This window comes from Zosterops lateralis (genome assembly GCF_965231275.1).
Source record: "Zosterops lateralis genome assembly, chromosome: 17".
NCBI lineage: Eukaryota > Metazoa > Chordata > Aves > Passeriformes > Zosteropidae > Zosterops > Zosterops lateralis.
The window spans coordinates 6,524,690-6,546,446 of record NC_139777.1 but is presented as its reverse complement, the minus strand read 5'-3'; the positions used below and the strand labels follow the sequence as shown (position 1 = coordinate 6,546,446).

At 44.6% G+C, this 21,757-nt stretch overlaps 1 protein-coding gene across 16 annotated transcripts in view; it reads right to left on the bottom strand.

The window, feature by feature from the left end:
* Nucleotides 1-21,757, bottom strand: part of FBRSL1 (fibrosin like 1) — a 505,935-nt gene that overhangs the window by 416,900 nt on the left and 67,278 nt on the right. The window contains exon 1 of one of the 16 annotated variants that reach the window (XM_083874223.1): nt 2,090-2,144. The exons of the other annotated variants lie outside the window; for them this stretch is intronic. The gene's annotated coding sequence lies outside the window, so the exon portion shown is untranslated. Of the gene's footprint in view, nt 1-2,089; nt 2,145-21,757 lie in introns of those variants that run through there. 16 annotated transcript variants of the gene reach the window in all.

Sequence of the window (21,757 nt, the reverse complement as noted above, 5' to 3'; positions counted from 1 at the left end):
ATGTGGAGTTTGAGCTCCTGTGGGAGCCGAGGTGTGGGAGGGAAGTCGAGATGCTGCTGTGCAAACCCACAAACAACGGCAGATTTCACCGGGGCCAGGATGGCCCCTGTGGTTACACCTTGGGCCAGCTGCCTCCTCCCGGGTTTTGGGTTGCTGTGACAGCAGTGCACGAACAGAGTTTGGTTCTCCATCTGAGCTCTGATGGTTTTCAGCCCGCAATGTTCAAGTGGTGTGTTTGTCAATGGTTTTAATGTGCAGGGAAGGGAAACCAGCAGGAGCTGTTATATGTTCTGTTGGGCCTTTCCTGCTCAGAAAGGTGGGAGGGAGGGAGGGAGGGAGGGAGAAAATGCCTTTGCAAAACATATGGGTTGAGCAAGAAGGGGCAGTGAGTGCTCTGCTCTCCCAGCACACTGCTACACACCACAAGACATCAGTGAGAGGCGGGCAGCACAGTAGCAAATCTGGTACCAGGAAATGTTGCGCAATATCAAACACACAGAACAAAAGAATGATTTCCTGCTCCCCCAATGGAATATATCCTATGTAGCCTTATACTGCGCTCTAAAACACGACAGCTGCATGTTCAACCCAGACAACATCAGCTTGGTAGAAATAGAGATATTTTTTCCACCTCACTGTAATAAAGGTCAGATAAATGGGAGCAGCAAAACCAGGAGCACCAAGCTGGGAATCAAGAATCAATGCATCTTCCAGACTCCTGCTCGCCAGACACATCAGGAATGTAAGCAACTAAGAGCTGGAACGGGGGAAAGGGGAGGGAGGGAAAAGAGAGGGATTCACAACAGTTTTTAAGCAGTAATTTGTCTTCTAACGGGTCTGGATGGATTGCTGACTGACCAGTTGAAGAGGTTTTCCCCTAAGCTTGGAAGGTGAATAGGAGCAATGCAAGAAATCAAGAGCAAGAAAAAAAACCCCAAAAACCTACATAAGGATCAGCAATTCTACCTTGCTAAAGAAAATATCTTTTATGTTGCATAGGTGCCTGTGCCTTCAGGTGACTGAGGGTCTGCCTAATGCTCTGAAGTGGCAGTGCTTTCAACAGTGCTAACTGCAGAAGTTGCTCCCTGCAAAACATGGGCCAGATCTCCCAGTTGTTCCAAAGTGGGAGGAAAACACTGCTGACCATTTGGATCACGGGCACTGCCTGCCTGCTGCCAGCCCCCACTGCTGTCTGATGGGCAGTGTGGAACAGCAGAGCCATCACTGGCATTTCTGCACAACATGGGGCAAGAGACAGGTTTATCCAGGGTAATTTCACAGCATTCTCTTGCTGCATTTCCTGGTTGTTTTCCAGGTCCACTTTGTTATGCTGTAAAAGCATTACATGGCTGTGATCATGGTGACAAGACAAACCATGACGGTAGTGCAGTTAAAGGCATCAGGCTCTGCAAAAACAAGCAGACAGGTCTGCCTTGTTCTCAGCAGTCAGCTCCCAGTGCATGCTACCAAGAGACAAAATGGGTTTCCAGGGATGGGGTGCAAGGTATCTCATGCCTTGCCAGTGACTCAGTTATCTGGTAGAAGAAAAAAAAAAAAAAAAAAAAAAAAAAAAAGGCATTGTCTGCTTTGCACCACATTTACCCTTGTTTGCAAATGCAAAACTGGTTCTGAGCCCCTTCATGTTTACACAGAGAAAGGTAGAAAAGGTTTATTTTTAAGAGATTTTGGTAGAAGGACCATGACTGTTCCTGGTCCACAATATTATGAAACATTCAGATTTCCAGCATTTGCTAGGATCCCAGCTTGACTGCAACAGCTTAAACCCAGCCTGGAACACATGCAGAGACTCTCAACTCACCACCCACTCCCGGAGCTGAAAGGAGTGAGGACTCCAAAAGGTTGAACTGTAACAGGCAAATGTATTTTTAACAAATTCTGTTTCTATAAATATTACAAAGCTTTCTGCTCTTCGGAGGCTGCTCTGCTCCCAGTGCTGCTGACATTACGGTGACATTTAGGAGGCCTCCACATTGCCTTACTGCCTTTCGTATGCTGGTTTTGTTCGAGGGATCAGAGAGACATATGAAGACACAAGGGCTGCTTATTCAAACCCTGCTCACTCGCTGACCTGCTGCTCGGGAGCACAAAGGGGCTCTCCATGTCAAGTGTGCTGCCTGCCGCCGTCTCCACCGCTCTGGAATGCATATAAATGCAAAGGACACTAACCCCGAGGTGCCACCAACAAGGCACAGGGGTGAAGGGATGGGGAATTCATTTCTGAAGTGCTTCACATAGTCCCAGCTGGTACTGTAGCCTGTCCACACACCATAAATACTCTTCGCCATTTATTAATTCCTGCGTTTGCCCTCTCCACGTCTCTATTTTCGAAGCTGTTTTCTCTGCATTCTCTGTCCTCCCCCTCCATTTCTTCACTTTCTTGCACTCTCTGGAGCCTGCTGCCAGCGCAGCATGAATGGCACCGAGCTGGCACTCGCCCCAGATGCTGACATCACCTCCTCTCCTGCCTCAGCCTCCAGATCCTGCACCTAAACCCTGAGCAGCCCATGCCCCACTGCTGCCTTGCCAGCTGCCAGCTTCAGATGGAGCTCTCCTGAGATTAAAAAATAGGGTGGGTACACAGAGAGAGGAAACATATACAAATATACACATATATATACACGTGTATGTAAGACGAGGGGTCTTCCCAAATCAAATTGTGACACTAACTTGGGTTAGGACCCTTTAGATACCATTTCACAGACAATCCAGCCCAAAAAACACCCTACCCATTAGGTAGGAAATGACTCCTACATACCTGAACAGGTGCTAAGTGACCAGTTACCAGCATCACATCTGCACATATTTTTTTTTCAAATGCTGCAACTGTTAAAAATTTAGCTAATAAAAGAAATAGGCAAATAAATAAATATCAGCAACTCTTGTTAGTTATCTCCAGGATTCAGCTGTTCAGTCTAATTCAGGGTGAGCTGCCAGTGGAATATCCAGTAACACTTTCAATTAAATTTAAAGCTACATATTCTGCACGCCACAAAAAATCCAGTATTGTGCATACACTGTACTGTTACCGTCTGGTTATTCTGAACAGAAATTACAGGGTGATACTTTGGGTGAAGAATCCATGTTCTCACTTAAGCAGGTGCTTAATTTTAGGGATGAAGAAAGCCCTTAAACAAACACAACAGATCCAGGACTCAATGTACTGTGTGTTCCTTGGATTTTGTTTTATTTTACATAGGTATCTACACTTCTCTTAATAGGAAACTTCAACAAACTTTCTTTTCTTATTAGAGGGCGAGAAAGCCTCGACAATGGTGGTGTTGCAGCTCTAATAGAATTCTCCCATTGCAGATAAAGAAAAAATAACACATCTTGCTTCACTTTGCACCAGCAAGAACGGTTTGAAGACTTGTTGGAACACTTAACAAGATGTTTTTGGCCTCGTATGACACTTAACATAGGTATTGTCATGCTAAGAGGATTGCAATTCAGGAGAACTGCATATTTGAATAGGATCATTCCACAAAAATTTCCATCTACCTTAGAAGATTGCCCATTGCTTTTTGCAATTCAAACTCTGAGCATAACTATAGTTATTTAACCTTTCATCAAAAACTGTGAATATCTGATAATAATAAGTACGATCTATAAAGGCTTCAAGTCAACACATTTTATAAGCAGATTTGTTAAGTAATAAATTTTCCATGACTTAACGATCAGCTTTGCCTATGAAAGCCAATGTTGTAATTCCCAATTGATTGTAGATGTTAATCTCGCAAGACTCTTGTTCTTATGCTGTGATTTATTAGCTGAATTAATGACAGATTGCACTGTTTAAAACAAGCTGCTGTTTTACACAATAACCCGGGGAAGCTCCGTCCAACTGAGTCACGGCAAGGATGGGAGAAGGGTGGTGTGCAAGGTGAAACAGCTCACCATACCTGAGCCAATTTGTCTGATTGCCTTTGAAATGCAGCACTAATTGTTTAACAATTAACCCTATGACTGAACACCAGGAGAGCTGAATGGCAGCAGCTATTCAGGCTCTCTGCAGTTTGGGAGTCACATCCAGTCTCTGCAATTCATTTACATCGAGGCATTTTGCTTTCTCATGGAAAACAAGAGAAGATTCCCCCAACCCCCCCTTGCCACACGCTTCTTTGAGTTTGAAGACATTGGAAAAGAAAAATCCCTTGTGCTCCCTATGCATATGTTTGTAACCAGAAAAGGAAAAGTACAGAATAAGGACAGAACCAATTCCTCAGGCCTTATCTCACTGCTACCACAAAGCAGTAACATTATGTGTAACAAAAGTTAGACCCTTCTCTCCAGATTATTCATTCTCTACCTCTTCAGCAACAATTCTGGTGTATAGAGAATGTGCTAAAACATGCTGGAAACAATGCAGTCAAACAGAGAGCCAGCACTGGAGTGGAAACAATGACAGCCTGAGTCTGCAGGTTTTACCAGTTGTGATGCTGCAACAAACTCAGACCTCATCCTGTCAACTTTGCCACCAAGACCCAACACGGGAGATGAGAGCAGAAGCTATGAACTGAGGGAGATGTGACATGGGGACCAAACTCTATTATCTCAGCAGGTACTCAGAGGAATTTAATTCTGCTGCAGGACCCCCATGCTCTGCAGTAAATACCTTCCCCTTGTTCAAAGCTCACCTCAGAAGGGATCCCTGCGTTTCTGCAAGGAACTTGAACTTGCTTCTGGTGCTTTTTCTCAAGTGTTGCAGCGTCGGGAGGCAGCTCCCGAGCCGAGGAATGCCAAGTGTTGCCAATTCCCATGGAGCCATGGCTTGCAGCTCCAGTGCCTCGCTCACTCTTCCCCGCCTGGCGAGAGCAGCGGCATATGCTGCTCTGCGGTGCGGCTTCCGAGGTGAGCAGGGAGGCAGAAATAAATAAGGAAAACCAAATAAAGGAACCAAAAAGGATGAACAGCTTACGAACAGGCGAAATCCCCAGTCAGCCAACCTCAGAAGAGTCACCCCGAATCCCTGGGACCGCTGCTGTTATTGGTTTTCCAAAACTGGCCCCAGCCATCTGCTGGTGGTCAAGCTCCATGATGTGGCAATCAATTACAGCTGTTATCTTGTCCTAGCTTTGACAGATGTTCCTCTCTTTCATTGTACAGTAATTACTAGTGAGCTGCCAGCAGGCTTCACACTTTAATTGTGGTGCTAATTTGAGACAAAGAGAGGAAAAAATAGGGAGAGACAGACAGGGAAAGGCAAAAGCTAAGACAGCTGTGGAAATTGGAGCGCCCATGCATTAAGCATTTCTTTACAAACAAGAGGTGAAGGCAACCAGTTACCCCAATAAGACTTTAAAAAGCATCCAACCACACCATGGCCTGTGGTCTTGCTTCCTTTCGCAGGGGGAAAGAGGGACACGTCCCTTTCCTTGCCAAACAGGCTATGCTAAAAATACCTGCCAGCCTTCTGGCTTCACACTGCCACACAGCACGGTGCCAACCACCTCACAGGAGTGAAAATTGGATGGGTAAAGACACGGTGGAGTTTCGATTTGGGAAGGGGAAGGTGCATGTTAAACCTTCTTGGAGAACAACGAATCTATTTAAATTACAACACAGATGAACTCCTACTGCAAAACACAAGCAAAAGCACTCCTGTGCCTTGCTAGAGAGCGAGAGGCACAGAGCACCTGCTCTGCAATCTGGTGTTCATGGAGAGCCTTGGGAGATGGGCAGGAGGGAACAAGTGCTGGTGAGACCAGGAGCCAGCAAGGTAGGAAACCTGGCCACTCATTTCTTATGTAACCCCGGGCTCTAAAGAGTCTTCAGAAAAGGGACACGATAAGGTTTATCCTTTTCTTCTTGGCTGGTTTAGATGCAGCAATTCAGTGCAATTTCTACAGCCCTATTTTGTCTTGGTTTCTGTACACTCCCTAATGATGCACACCCTGTTTCTGTACACTCCCTAATGATGCACACCCCATACCCCCATGAAAGGACACTGCAATGATCATAACCACATTCAAAGCCCCACAGTAAAACCCTCAACAGCTGCTTTTTAATGACAATAGTTTATGAAGTGCTTATTTCCTCTGTATGGGCTGCAAGAGAATTTTTATTTTAAGGTGTTAAATAGTCAAAAGACTCTCTTTTAAACAGGTTCCAGAAACCAAATAGCAAACTTCCAGTGGAATTCTGAACAATAAGCAGAAAACTACTCAATTGCTACAAGCAATTCTGCAGCAAGTTACAAACACCCTCCTACCGGATGTCCAGATCTGAATTAACTATTTTTCTTTACAATTTAATTCACAATGGGCATATTTCTGCTGCTGAATATTTATTGAATCTTTCAGTAGCACTTAAGCTGTGGTTCTGTGACATGTTTGGCAGTAACAGTGGCTTACAGCAGTTCCTGTCATGCTTTCTTCCCTTCCCTCCACTGCCCACCCCATGCCCAGCCTCATGCCACTGGCTGCTCCCTGCTGCAAGTCGTGGCAGTACAACTATTTCAACATCTATTCAGACCAGGAAATGGAGAATGGCAGAAGGAATTAACACCCTCATTTAACTTTTTTTTTTTTTTTTTTTTTTAAAAAAAAAAAAAAAAAAAAAAAAGAGGGGGAAGAAAATGGAGGGAGGAGACTATCTCGTGTTGGCACAACTGGGGTTTTGCAGAACAGCTCACTGCCACCCCAGGATGAGCCAGTTCCCTGAACTGGTGAAGGTGAGGGGAACCGAAGAGCTCCCACCAGTGTGGAAGAGCTCAGCCACGTCAGGAGCCTTCTGCTGGCACAGCACATCACGTGTGTAGGAATGAGAAACACAAAACCGCTCGGACCGGTACGACTGAGAACTCCTGCTCCCGGTTTAATTGGACACCATCGACTGCAGGCATCTGGACTGCAGCTCAGATTTCTGTGAGCTCAGATCCACTGGTGTTTTCTGTCCAGAAACTTGTTTGTTTTTATGTGCTCTCAGATTTTACACTTTAATGCCGCTTACTGACCTTTCCATTATTTTATGTTTCTGTTCTGGTCTGAAGGAGTGTTTGTTCATTTCATGTTTTATTATTACCTTTTTATTGGGAGAACTTCTGAAATCAAACGGTTGGAAAAATGTGTGAGGTTTTGGTGGCTGCTGAACGCAACCAGCCTGCTCCTGCCAAAAATGGCAGTGTAAGTTAACTGCCCGGGATCACCACACAGCAGCTGTCAAGGGAAGAGAGGGGAAGGGATAAAGCTGTACATATTTAACATGTTTCTAACATTGTAAATAGCAGAAGTAGTGGTTTTACAGCAGCAGAACTATGTGGTTCACTGACCAATGATTTGAACTGGCTTCTCTGCAGGAACTGCCATTTATCTGGATTACTGCTTTTTGAAAAGGGACTTTGGGGCAGTGCTGTAAACATCTGCCAAGCAGCGAGATGTTATGCAGATGGACAAGAAAAGTAGGTTGACCAAAACCCACTAGGGTCTTGCTACCTGATAAAGTCAAGTCAATGACTTGGAAAATAGTATCACAGGAAGCATAACTACCTGGAAGAATAAGCTTCGCAGTCTGCTTGCCAACTCATCTTACTCATCGACTTCTACATGTCCTAGAGGCAAACTGTCCTCTCCTTTTGTTTCAAAGGACAGGTCCTTCTCTTAAGAGACATATCTGGGGGCAAGTTTACACAACATGTTCCTTAGCAAATGAAATTCTGGATCACATCCCCCATGCTACCTTGCCAAATATGAGCAAATACCAGCTTTAGATTTCCAAGGAACCCAACAAACCAACTGACCATGACCCCTTTATGATTTCTCCTGGGTATGTGTCCCATGATAATGTTCTAGACAAGCAGCCAGTGAGGATCTCTCAGAATCCCACTGCTGCCATTCTTGTCCAGGACACCACACCAGTACAGCAAGCAATACAAATTCAACTGCACTGCTCTCCCCACACTGTATCACCCAAAAGAGAGGCATATATTCCCCAGGGAGCAGATCCCTGGAGTCAGAGGGGGCTGACCTTTGAGCTGTGTCTCCACCAGAGAGGACTTGTTAAATGCAAGGCAATCTCTCAACTGTCCTCAATGCTAAATAGGCAATTACTATGCTGATTGATTGATTACAGTTCCCTGTCTAAATTATATCAGGAGAGAAGGCAAAGCACTCAGAGAACTAGAAAAATCACAGCCTAACTTGAGGCAGAGAAGGGTTTTTAGCAGTCTGAGTAACAGGCAAGTGGACTGGAGTCAAATCACTGCCCTGAGCAAACAGCCCTGAATACCAAAGGATCCCTGAGCACAGAAAGGCTGGGCAGGGATTGCAAATCAGCCATGACCATGTCAGGCCATGACCTTTTGTGGGAAATTAACTGGAAGGAAAAAAAACGCAAAGAAAAAAGGTCTCCTGAGCCTGATGATCCCCAAGAACCACAGATGTGCATCCATTCCCTGTACTTACTGCTGTGGAAGCAGCCTCACTCCAACATGAACACACCCCCCTCCCTTCTCCTGGCTGCATTTCTTTTCTCTCTCCTGTTTTTTTCCACATTGTACCAGTGGCTTGAGTATCTCTGTGGTTTCCTTCCATCAACTGTGGCCAGCAGCTGGCAGGCAGCTGTCACAGGTATGGCAGAGATGGTTCAAAACCTGCTCTCTTTTCCAGGAGAAAAGCCACAGCCTCCCAAACCCAGATAGGATCCCAGCAATTCCCAGACAAACAGCCCTGCTGTGGACAAAGGAGCGCCCTGGTTCAATGTTCTCAGCAGCACTTGCCAGGGGTTCACCTCACACCCCCAACTGTAACCATCCCTTCTTTAGTCCTTAATTTCCCAACACTGCTCTCCCTCCTTCCCTCCTGCTGGCACATCCGTGCTCCAAGTGTCACCCCCAAATATAACCCTAGCAGTTTTTCCTGACAAATTCCTTATTCCATGTCAGACACTGCTCCAGCTCAGCTCCTGCCCCTTTCTGCCCACTGCTCCCCTGGGCAGTAAGGCAGGGCTGGGCACTGCCAGGACAGCAGCTGGTGCCCAGGACACGGGCTGGCCCCAGGTACAGGGCAGGAGCCAAAGCCCCATTCAGCACTGCTGCTGATGGGCACAGGTGGGTCAGGATGAGCCCTCAGCCTCCTCCCTTCTGAATGTGACACAGAGCTGTGCAGAACCATCCAGGAGAAATGCCCCCCAGCCAAGGGGTGCTGGTCCCTGGGCTCAGCCCAGGCTTTTCTGCACTTCAGACACACTGGTCCTTCTGGCTGTCCAGCCAAGCTAACCAGAGCAGCACAGCCCTCCTGCCACCACCAAACACAAATGCTGAAGAAAGCTTGCTGTGACAGCCAGCCTTTGGTGCCTTTCTACTATAATCCTTTTCTATTCACACACCAGCTCAAGGGGCAGTGACTCCCCTTTCCCAGTGCCTGTCGCGGGACATCCCCTGGACAAAACCCCACAACAACCTGTGCTGGCCTTTGAACCATATCCACAGCAGGTATGAGCTTTCAATTCTTATTAAGGGCTCCCTCACACGCAACAGGAAAGGCTGTTACAGCTGCTTCACCACGGGGCATTGCCATTGCCACTCACCCCGGTGCTATTCAGCCACAGCCACCCCGTGCCCACCCAGTGCTGGGGACACTTAAGATGCTGTATTGGCCACAGCTCCCTAGGGACTGTTTTGGGGGGCAGGGAAGGGAGCAGTGGATGAACTCCAGCTGCCAAAACTTTTAATTCCTTCTCACAGGATCAAGGCTGAAATGTTTGAAACAGTTTCTTAACGAAAACAAGAGAGGCTGTTGAAAAGAATAACATTATGACAGCTGCTGGGAAAGTCACCAGTAGGTGAACACCAGGCACCTGTGATCCCGTCCCTTGCACCACTGCTCACAGGAAGGAAGGGGTTTTATATCCTGAGCTGCAGTCTGCACTTTTTATTTATTTTCCCCTTTCTCCCAAAGCCACCCTGGCTCAAGCTCACTGCTGTCCTGCTTCCAGCCTTCAGGATGGCTTTCACAAGTTGGAAAGGAGGCAGATTTGCCAGACATCGTGCTATGTTTGTACTTCAGCACTGACCATCCAGTGGCCACAGGAGACAGGCACAGAGGGCTGACCTGCAGCCCTCACCTTGCACAGGCTCTGGCAACAAACCTGAGATAGATGACTTACTTAATTTCCTTTAAAGTATTGCTACATGAATGGCAAGTTTGGTTGGATCAGACAAACTTTGTGACATGAAGAACACTTTCCTGCGAAAAGCACGTTATCAAGTGGAAGGTGTTTTCTTAAGAAATCTTCACCCTCTTTTCAAGGCCAAAAGCTTTTCTGCTCCTACATTTTAGGACAGGCTTGCTGTAAAGTATGCTCCCAAACAAAGTTTCCCCACAGAAGAGAAAACCAGCCTGTGCCTCGTTACAAGAACTAAACAGAGTTTCAAATGAAATTAAGTTAATTATGTACACCTAATGACAGGTATGTGCTTTTAAAACAACAGATGTTGCACAGATGTGGTTCAAGGTAAAGATTACAACAAAAGCTCTCCCGGTGCTTCAGAAGACATTTCCACTGAGCACCACCTGCACCCTGAACCAGCTGTCAAAGCTTGGTTCTTACCCAGCTACAGCAAAGCCTCCCTTGCCCACTGCACACACACCACCTTGGTTATGTCTGTTTACCTGGGGTGTGGGGGCTGTTTGCTTTCAAAGGGTCAGCACTGACAAACTTCCAAAAGATAATTTCCTGATCATCCCCACTGCCTCCAAGGTTATTCTACAAGCTCCTCCTGCCTCATCATCATCTAGCTTGAGCACAGAAAGCAGAACATGCCAGAAATCTCTGTCCTGCCTTGCATTTCCCCCTTGGTCAAATATTTTTCAGGAAGTAGTTGATCTGGCCTGCAGGATATGAAAACCAAGGTCAACCACATCACTAGATGGCTGGTAAGAAAAGAAAATAATAGCACGTCTGAAAGGGGGCCAAGAGAATTAATTTGAAGGGGAAGTTATTTAGGATGAAGCTTTACAAAACGGGAAAAACAGCGCTATTATGTTTCACAAGACCATTGTCACAATGAAAGACACTGTGGCACTAAGATACAGGCTAACAAGGGACATACACATTCCTAATAAACACATTTACATACTGTTGCATGTGGTAATTGCTTTTATTCTACAGTCACTGGCTACATTTCCAGATCCTTTGATTTCTGTCCAACACAAAAACCTAGCCTGCCCTTGCTCATGAATTTTGGACGCCAGCATGAAAATATTCCAATATGCAGAATGGGAGCTTGTACAAACGTGCCAGCAAAACGTAGCTCTGTGTGATCTGATGCATTATGAACATAATGCTTGCTTTTTTTTTTTTTTTTTTTTTTTAATGCACAGGAGCACACGGTCACTTCATGAATCATAGGAGAAGAAAGAATAAAGAGGAGAAAATACTGGAAGAGAATGCCTTAGAAGTCTGTAGTTTTAAAAAGGGATTTGAGGAACATGGTGACATTTTAACTTGCATTTGGCAAGATCAAGTTTGATTGCAGTTTATAGCAGCTCTCAGCAGTGCACTGGGAAAAACAGAGCCAACTGCTAGCAGGTGAAGAGGAGCAAAAGAAGAACATATCAGGGCTGTAACTCTCCTCACTCTCTCACAACTCTTCTCTGCCCCCTCACTGTTTGATTTCCTGCTCTGCTGGACTCAAAAAACTAACCAAGGGATCCAAAGCTCTGAGGCTGCAGCAGCTCTGGGCTCCACACACCATCCTCACCCCCCGTTTGGGAACAGCACGCTGGAATGTGTGCAGGGAGGAAGGAGCTCCATCCCTGCTCAGTCTCCCACCCCGAGCAGAGCGAGTCTCTCGCCAGGCCCTGGCTGGAATGTGGCGCCTTTGCCTCCCCACACTCAGGACAGATGGCAGGATAGACGCGCCTGCTGGCGCAGCAAAGCTCTGCCAGCTCGCAGGAGGTGGCACCCGGGGAAGGCATTAGCATGGAGGGGTCACCAAGATCAGTGCTCACTCCCCTGATCTCTGCCTCCTTCCAGAGACTGCTGGAAAGACTTAAGAGGAAAGGGGGGGGGTCTCCACTCCTGGATGCCACTATGCAAATATTTAAAAGATCTCCCCATATATCATGTGTACTGCTTGATTAATGATTTTTTTATCTCATCTCTGAACAGCAGTTTATCTATCACTCCTTTCCCTGTCCATTCCTGTTGATCTAATTAATGCTCCTCTCAACATTCTCCAAGGAAACTAATGGCCTTGGTGGTGACTGAAAGGTGCTGAGTAATTTGCACGACCATTTCCAGCTCAGATCCTTTGGAATGCTGCTCTCAGTCAGCCTTGTTTTACAACAAATCAGCAAAGCACATGAAAAACGTTCAGCTATTCAGATGCACAGTCCAAATGTGCAGTCGGAAAGAGATGATGCCCTTCCTCCAGCACCACTTGTACTGCACTTCCTGCAGTCCTACACCACACTCCTGTTCCACCAGAACACAAATTAGACCGTAGTGAAAATAAACAGAAAAGCTCCACAGATTTTTTTTTTTCTTTGTTTATCCCTCCACAACATCTGCCAGAGCCAAACGGGAAGATCAGGCTTTGGTTTCAACTGAGATACTAGAAGTCCTCCAGAGCCTGAAAAATCACACAAGGGAAAAATCAGATTTTAAGGCAAATAAACATGTCTTCATGAGATATTAAAAACCCTAGCTAAATAAAAATAAATGTACATGTAAACCAAACACCAGACATCATGTATTCAATCAGCTGTAGGTCCGCATGCCCAGGAGAAAAAACATATGCAATCCTATGGAATACCAGACTGGGTGTTCAGGCAAAGCAGTTGCTGTTTGTGTCTCCATTCCCCCGCCTTTTTGGAAATGAAAATTATCCCTTCTTTTTCTCTCTCTCCACTCCCACTCCTAAACAACTATTTCCCAGCTCCCATTCCCTGCCACTACCCGTAAAATGAGGAAAATTAAACTAAATCCTTAAAATGCCTCAACCCACAGAGAAAAACACACTTACACGCTTGTAAGACCCAGGTATTATCATACCAAGTGAAAGCTTGTTTAGGTACTCAAGGAATATTTTTTTGTGCAGATACAGTCAGATATCAAAAGCAGTCTTGGGAGAGCCCTACAATGCACACACGCTGTGAATCTGTAAACTTTTTAGTAGCCATTTGCACATAAAAAAAAGCATGTTTTAAAAATCCTTGAAGATCAAAGCACATCAGAACAGAGTTTTAGATAAAAGGAAAGATAACATGGTATAGAGATCCCTAGAGTGAACCCAGCAGCTTTCATGACATTTTAGTCACATCTTTATTCCCTTCTACCTCAAAAACCCCAAAGGTCAATTTATTTAAATTGGCCAGAGATAAGCTGGAAAGTGAGAAAGACTAGAAGTAAATAGGGATTGACACACAGTGCACCTAAAAGATACTTTTCAGAGAAAATACCTTTTCCTGTATTTGTCAAACACATAGTACACTTGAGGCATTAAATGCTATTTCAAGTAATTACCCAGGTGGGTTTGCAAAGTCAGCTCGAGTGTGTCAGTGACCAAGTGCTGCTTTCCTTGCTCTATGACAGTATGTAAAATTGCTCACATGAAGCAGAAGTCTCATCTCCTACAGCCTTTCCTGAGATACCAGTCCTCTGGACAGGTGGTGGAACAGAGCCTGAACTGGCTGTGCCAAGGGGCAGTGGTGGTGGATCAGCCCTGGGCTGGAGCACAATGTGCCATCTCTAAAGACACCAGGCAAAGCAGGTTCCCTTGCTGAAAAACACTCATGGGAACAGAATGTTCTCTCCCTCACAGAGTACATCCAAATCAAATCATTTGCCTTTGATTCTTTCCAAAATCTGGCTCTGGACCACCATTAGGAGTGAAAAATGCTCCCAACTCCCAACTCAATTTACAACCCCACGTTCAAATTCAAAATCTTATGGACAGCTACAAACAATCAGTCAAACAACATTACTTTGCATTAATCAAACCACTGCTGACACTTGACAGCAGTGAACACATGATTTGTCTAATCTGTTTTAATAGAGAACACTGTCAATTTACTAAAATTAGTTTATTGAGCTCTATGGAAAAGTATGATGTTCCTTAGAAACCTTCCAGAACCTGAACCTTCTGGATCCCTTACAATTAATTTTGCTGCACTGCAAGCAGAATTCTTACCTTAGGCCCAGTAAAATAAAGAGACTTGCCCTGATTTCAAACATATTTAGCTGAGATGCAAAGGATACAACAGGAGAGTTCAGACATATGAGCTGAAAGCCAGACACTCAATGGACCCATCAGCAGAGGATGCAGTATTTAAGAAAGCTATTTTAATACCTGATGGTCATTTTCACCAGTTTTAAAACTTCTCTTTGGCTCTTTTTACAACCTGGGAGCCAATCTGCTGAAAATTCCTCCTATGTAGATCAGCTTCCTCAAACACACCACGATTTGACCACCTAAATGAAATGTATGTGTTTATGAACCATCTGTCACAGTCACAGGTCACTTCACAGTACTGGTTAGGACTTTAGGAAGCAGATGCCTGATGGTCTAGAGAAGAGCTATTTAAATGGGGCTGGGGAAAGCCCAAGACAGGGCAGTAGGTACTGTCTGTGCTGTATTCAGGATTGTGAGGCTCAGGGTACATGCAGCAGGAGAAACCTTTGTGCAGTTTGTAGAAAGTATCATCATATCCACTGTACCATCTCCTGGCTGTTGGCCACCACGCATTTTGTTGGGGTTATTTTTATTGCAGTAAGTAACACTTAATTTTTACCAGATGTTCATTCATCAGTATCCCCAGAGGCTGCTCCAAACACGTTCACATCTCCCTTAGCCTTTTCAAACTGATCAAGTCCATCAGCAACCCTTTGATTCCTCTCAGCCTTGCCACAAATCTGAAGCTGGAATGGATGAAGAGATGGTGGGGACAGCCCATCCCTTCCTGAGGGTACCAAAGCTGTGGCACTGCAGCAATCATCTGAGTCTCCCACTGCACCCATTTCCAGTTTGCAGCATTTTGATTACTTCTAGAAGAGTCTGTAAAAGGTAGCTGTGAACAACACAAGCCAATCACCAAGTAACGTTCAGTTCTCTCCACTGGGACCAGGACCTCAGTGATTTCTTTTTAGTATATTTTTTTAAAGAAACTCAAGAAGAAAAATATTGAAAGCTACTATTTCTTTTGTAAAAGAAATGTCAAGAGGGCAGTTAAGTAGCCCCATGGGAGGGATGACAAAACACAGGCCATACAAACCTTTTCCCCCTCTCTTGTCTTAAAGGTAAAGTGGGTGAACACACAGTGTTTCTCTTGGAAGCAATACCAGTTGGCTCAAACTCTCCAAACACAAAATTACTGAGCTTGCTTGGGAAATGTATGCAAGTTGTTCTATTACTTCAAATGCTTACAAGATGGCTGGGGTGCTGCTAGCCAAGTGTGTGGGTCATGTGGTGCTTTTATTTGCTAATGAACGTTGAGGGTGGGTTGGCCCTGGGAACCAAAATCTGAGAAGAATCATAACTTGGCTCAGGGTATGCTCTGATAAATGCTGGGAACATGTCTTTTAAAAGTCTGCTTGGAATAAAGCTTCCTCTCATACCAGGAATTCAGGCAGAACTTTTCCCCCACTTACCACCCCGTTGAAACTGGGGTACAGTTTCTATCAGCAAGCTGATTTAAGACATCACCCCTTGCCAGCACACATGGAAAGAGGGATCTCTGCAGTCCTCAGGAGGCAGGGGATGCATGAGAACACACAGGCTTTCTCCCAGGCAGGCACAAGGGATTACCACAGCAGCTGAAGAGCTCTGGTTAAGTTTGAAAGCTCCACTCTGCTGTCCAGACTGGACACACAGAATTCCACGCCACCCTGGACTGTCAGACCTGCATGTCTGTGCTGCTGAAATCACATTCTCACCCTCCAACTCCCTTCACTGTGCCCTCCTCTCTTTCAACCTGTTCTTAACTACAAAAGTTTGTTTAAACAAAGAGACACTCTTGGCCTCAAACATATTTTATGGTTTTTTCCCATTCCCACCTCTTGCCCTTTTCCCAGCAGAAATCACCCTCACATGCAGTGTTTGCTCTGTCTGAAGGAACTTCCCACTTCCCAAGCTCATCCCTCCCCACCAGGGCTTCAAATCACAGGGGTTTTGCTGCCCCTTGCACTGCAGCCAAGACTGAAGAGAGGAGAATCAAAGCAGCTGTGAATAAATAACACAAATAGTAATGGTGGTGTTATGAACGTTCATTATTAATACATTTTATTTCTAAACCGCCATGACAGTCTAGACCACCCTGCAAAAGATGAGGTACATCTGTTACACACTCTCTTCCCTGAAAGCAGCCTTAGAGGAGGGTCATGGATTTGAGAGATTTAGATGGTGTCAGCAGACAGAACATCCCTCATTTTAGATTAACTCAGATGAACATCCCAGTGGCTGGCCACTGGTTCAGCAGGTAGCACAGTGAGGAAACAAAAAAAGCTTCCTTCAAAGCATGGGGGTTTATAAGTGCTCTCTGAACTGAGGAATACAACAAAAATTTCAGCTGGAGATGCCACTAGCCTAGTTTTGCTCAACTGCTGTGCACAAACACATAATTCTGCTGTTGTGTTTTCAGGAGATACTTTAACCACAAGCATTAACATTTCAAAGCTTTAAAATACCTCTGTAGGCATAAAAAGTGACGAGAGGCAGGAAAGCACTGTGGTGACAGGACAGATAATTTTCAGGTCTCACTGCTCTTTCAGCAAGGTGTTAACCACAATCAAGTCTCAGCACCCTGTGTCAGGTTCCTGCTGTCCTGGCTGCACATCACAACAGTGACCAGAACAAAAACAGAGTGCCTGGGGACAAGCTCAGCCAGGACACACAAACCTGTGTCAAAGAAGAAAAGAAAATGGGTTCAAAAACCACCTAGGTGGCTTCCTGAAGCGTGGCTGGGCTCGGGGCATGCCCAGCACTGGCTCCAGAGCCCTGGGTGGGATCTGTGTGCCAGAGGTTCGGCTTCCACTGCTGACTCCCAACACTTGTGTCTCTCCCACGACTAATTCACCATGTGTGTGCAGTTACAGAGCCAAGGAAAAGGGATATTTTGCATTTTGCTCCTCAGTGCCAGAAACTGCCTCCTCTGTTAGGGATTCCAGAACCAGCACTTAATGGCCCTGGGTGTTCCACAAGTTACAGCTATGAAGATGGGAGGAAGGAAGGATGGAAGGAAGGAAAAACAGGAGGATCTCCATTCTTGTCTTTAGGGCTCAGGCAGATCTGGGCTTCCACATCTCTTTCGACACTCCTAAGAGGCACAAAACTCAAATGAAAGCAAGAAACTCACACGGATTTGACAGGAAAAATTACAATTCAGAAGTCAATACATTCGCTGGTAGTATGAGTCCTTCACTTAAACATTTCCTCAAATAATTTATTCCTACCTAGTCTGTATTTTTTTTGTTTGAATGAAGGCCTTTGGAATATGCAAATGTGTAAACTGTTGGGAAAAGCTGTGATGTTAGTCATCACCTTACACTTAATTTTATCGAAAGGCAAACTGACATTTAAAAATGAAATACATACAGGCAGAATAAATTAGATAGAAAATACCGTAAACACTATTTAGACCAAACACTAATGGAAATGTTTTTCAACACAATTTTAAAAATACCTCTACTGTTATAGAAAAGCAATTAAGTCGTATCTTCCTGCTTTACAACACAAAGTTAAAGACGGCTAAATTGATTTTTTTTCTGAATGTTTTTGATCCAAGACTCATCAGCCAGTTTATCAACGGGGCTGCTGAAAGTACTTCACTTGTCTGTATCACACGACGAGTTTTCTCAAGTACCAGAGACAAAACCAAGGCCCACACAGCTCCAGCCTACAGAGCTTCAGACTGTAACTTCCTTTGGACACAGACTTTCTTGGCAGGTGAAAGATAATTAAAAGGCTTGACCCAGCCATGTGGTTCCACCTACTCAAACAGAAAGGTGAGATTTTGCAGTGACACAGTAACTACCTGCAGCCTCCTGTGGACAAGCTCTGAAAACACTTAGAAATGGTTTGAGCTTAAGTGACCTTGTAGGTAGGAATTGGGCTGGTTTAGAATGTCCATGTCAGAAAAAGGATTTCTGTGTGTTCCTAAATCAGCTGCGTACATGGAACTTGGGCAACTGCAATGCAAAAAAAGAAGGATTTATCCCTAAACAGTTACCAGATTCTAAGTAAGGAAAACGAGGTGGGAGCATTAAGGAGAAATGTTAAATTTCAGCAATTTGGTATAAGAGTTGATTCCAGCAACATTATTTTCTGTTCCTTTTTGACCAACAGGCCGGCATCAGAAGGTAAATGAAAAAAATCTCTGTCAAGAACAACACTGGAAATACCCATCACTTTTTTTTTTTCAATTGTGAATTCTGTTCACTGAAGTCTTAGCTGAACTCACAAAGCTCATGCTAAGAGACAAAGTCCTGTACTCTGTGGAAGTATCACTGTTGTGTCAATGGATGTTTGAAAATTACATTATTTGAAATAAACTTTACATTTTTCAACATTAGAGACAGTGAAGACTGAATCTATTTTTTCAGCACACACTGAACAAGTGTTTGCTGACTGTGCAAAAATATTTCCCTGTCCTTTCAAAACATCCCATTGGCCTGTGCTTATGGCCGGTTTAGTAGCTGCTTTTAATCATCTTTACCATTCTAACCAGTCCTCACACTAATTCAAAGCACACTATCTTTTCCACTTCCTTTTTAAAAGGGCTTCAAGTGGGATCCAGACAAGAATAGCTGAAACATAAAACAGATGCTTTAATGTTCATGATCTTTAATGTTTCTGAGTTTTCACTACCATGTAATTTTAAGGGCTAATTATGAAATTACTGTCTCTGCTCAGAAGAATTCTCCTCCAAACCAACATGCAATCTCCTTTACCAGCATTCAAGTCACCCACAGAGATATTTTAGCAGGGGTAACAGCCCCGTGTTGAGCGGGCTTCTTGGCTAACCTTCACCCCTACATTATCTCAGTCCCAAAAGCACGATGGCTTTGGGTAATTTTCAATCACTAAATCTGAGACAGAACAGATGCCAGCCTGTGTCAGTATTACAGTAAGCATTATAACCCTAAACACAACACAGCAATAATGTGGTACATGACATTGGCTTGTCTCCCCGATGTTCACATTTGAAGGAACCAAACTAAATAAAAACCCTCTTTCTTTAAATTGAACTTGACAGTCTTAATTTCTGGCCTGGTCTGATCTTGCACTTGGTGGAGACACAGTTGGTGGGTTCACACCGAGGGAGCCAGCAGTTCTAACTCACAGTGGAGAGAAAAACTCAGGGTTATTTTCAAGAAAGCTGGGACACAGGAAAGCTTAGAGTGTGGTGAAGGGGACAAAAAATTTGGCCTACACCTTCACTTTGGGGTAAAAGATGGTTCATTTGACCTGCAGGCTCTCTTTCTCTGTTCTGAAATTCTCCACTCCCTGCCCCTGAGCTGTGGTTCACTGAAGCCTTTACACCAACATTTCTCAGCCTTCAGCTGCAGATGAATGATCCCTGTGAGAAATGCTCAAAATCAAACTGTTATGAATAGGGACATGTTTACTGCCCTTTTAGTCAACTTTTAGAACCAGTTTGTGATCTGTAATCATAGTCTCAGCTAACAGCTCTCACTGAAAACATTCTTAACGCCTCTGTTTTAACCAGTACAACTACATCTAGTCAGCCAAGCACTTGCTACCACAAACTTCACACTTCTAGCATTGAACCCAAGAGGCCCTTAACACAGGTATAGCCCAAAGATAATAATCTGAAAGTGTAAAAACAAGGATTCTGTAGGGGTGCATTAGCAGCCTGCTGCTTGCATCCAGCTCCTTGACTATTGTGCTCCTTGGAGCCAATACTCACTTGCCAATCCCACTAACCACATTCTATAAACCAATTGTTAGCAGCAGGAATCATAAACTGCATGCACACACAAAGGACTCCACAGCTTTCGCACACAGAAAAGAAATTCCAGTTTTTCTTATGCTGTGTGTGCCTCATAAAACGTTTCTACTGTGCTTGGAGTAGGAAAGCACAGAGCTGTGCTCAGATCCATCTCCAGCCACCTGGATTCAAGGCTCCTGAATATCTGTGACAGCGATCATTTTGATTAGGAACAGAATTGGGTTCCTCCCTGTGAGCATGGTGAGATACTGGAACAGGATGCCCAAAGAAGCTGGGGCTGCCCCACCCCTGGAAGTGTCCAAGGCCAGGTTGGACAGGGTGGAGCAAAACCTGGTCTAGTGGAAGGTGTCCCCTGCCTGTGGCAGGGGGGAAGAGGGGGTTTGGAATGAGATGATCTGTAAGGTCCCTACCAACCCAAACAACCCTACGATTCTGGAAATGCAACAAAGCCAACCATTCTGAATGTTTGTGTAAGTAAAATAAGCTTTGGGGTTGTCACAAGCACCCTTATGGAGCAGAGCTCTGCAAAAATAAAGATTCCTTGGTCAGCCTCACTACTACATCTTCTTCTGGGATCTATAATTACACTCCACCAGACCTGTGTACAGTCACTGTCACACTCACACTGCAAACCAAAGATAAAGCTCACTTCCAGCCCTGGAGAGTTTGCAGACTGATACAAGGGGGTGAGAGGAGGAAAGATTTGAAAGCTCAAAAGGCAACTGAATTTAGAAAATGCACACTTTCCAGTCTCAGGATGTTTGGCAACCCACAAAAACATGTTTAGAAATTCAACCAAACACACAGAGCAGAGCAAAACTTACCCAGGTACAGCAACAGTGTCATAAAATGAGTAATGGTACCACTAAGACTCAATTGACAGCAAGACAACGACAAGCAAAATATATTACTTCATTTCATCTTTCCCTCGTGCTCCCTCAATAAATCCAAGGCAGGGAAAGCAAGCTTTGAAAGCAGGGTATTGGTAGCAGAGAACAATGGAAAAAACCCCAGCAGAATCAGAGGAAAACACACAACTAAGCAATGGAAATAAATTTCACTTTTATCTCTGCAAACCCATGATGGTGTGCACATTCTGCTTGCCCAAGGAAAACCACCAGTGTATCCATCACTGCGCTGCTGTGGATGTTCCCCTCAGATCCAGACTGACCCATTTCTGCAGCTGGGGAAGTTGGACAGGCTTCCCTACACTCACTACACAGAGCTAGTTATGGGATTAGGTTGGAAAGGATCTTTAAGGTATCACAGGTATTTTTAAGTTCATGTCCTAACTTGATCCACGTTGATTTACTCACTCTCCTGTGTCTCAAGTTTCCTCTTGCCCTTTTCCCTTACAGGATTTTTACAATTATTGGTCAGCTTTTGCTACATTAGAGCCCAAAATTATTTACCTTTTGAACAGATCACAGAGCATCCTTTTCCCACCCCATCCCAGGGATGAGGCTGTCCAAGGTAGTTATCAGTTATCAATATCAGGCTCTATTATAATTCTGTTACAACTTCAGGGGACAGACAGCTGAATTGGGAACACAGTCACCTGTCATTAGTCACGTAACAGTTTCAAACTTCTCTTTGCCACCCCTGTTACTTGAACACGTTAAAAATGCTGCTCCTGCACATTCTGTTGTGTAGAACAGGGAGGGGAAAAAACCACACTGAGCTTTCAATGGGAATTGTTTCAGTGGATTTGGCATGCAATGCTTTTGAAAGGGTCACAAAACAAAGCTAATCCATTGATTTCAACTTCAATCTAAGTGTTTCTGCAGTAAACAAGTGCTGGTTACAATTCACCATGAATTGAAAAGTTA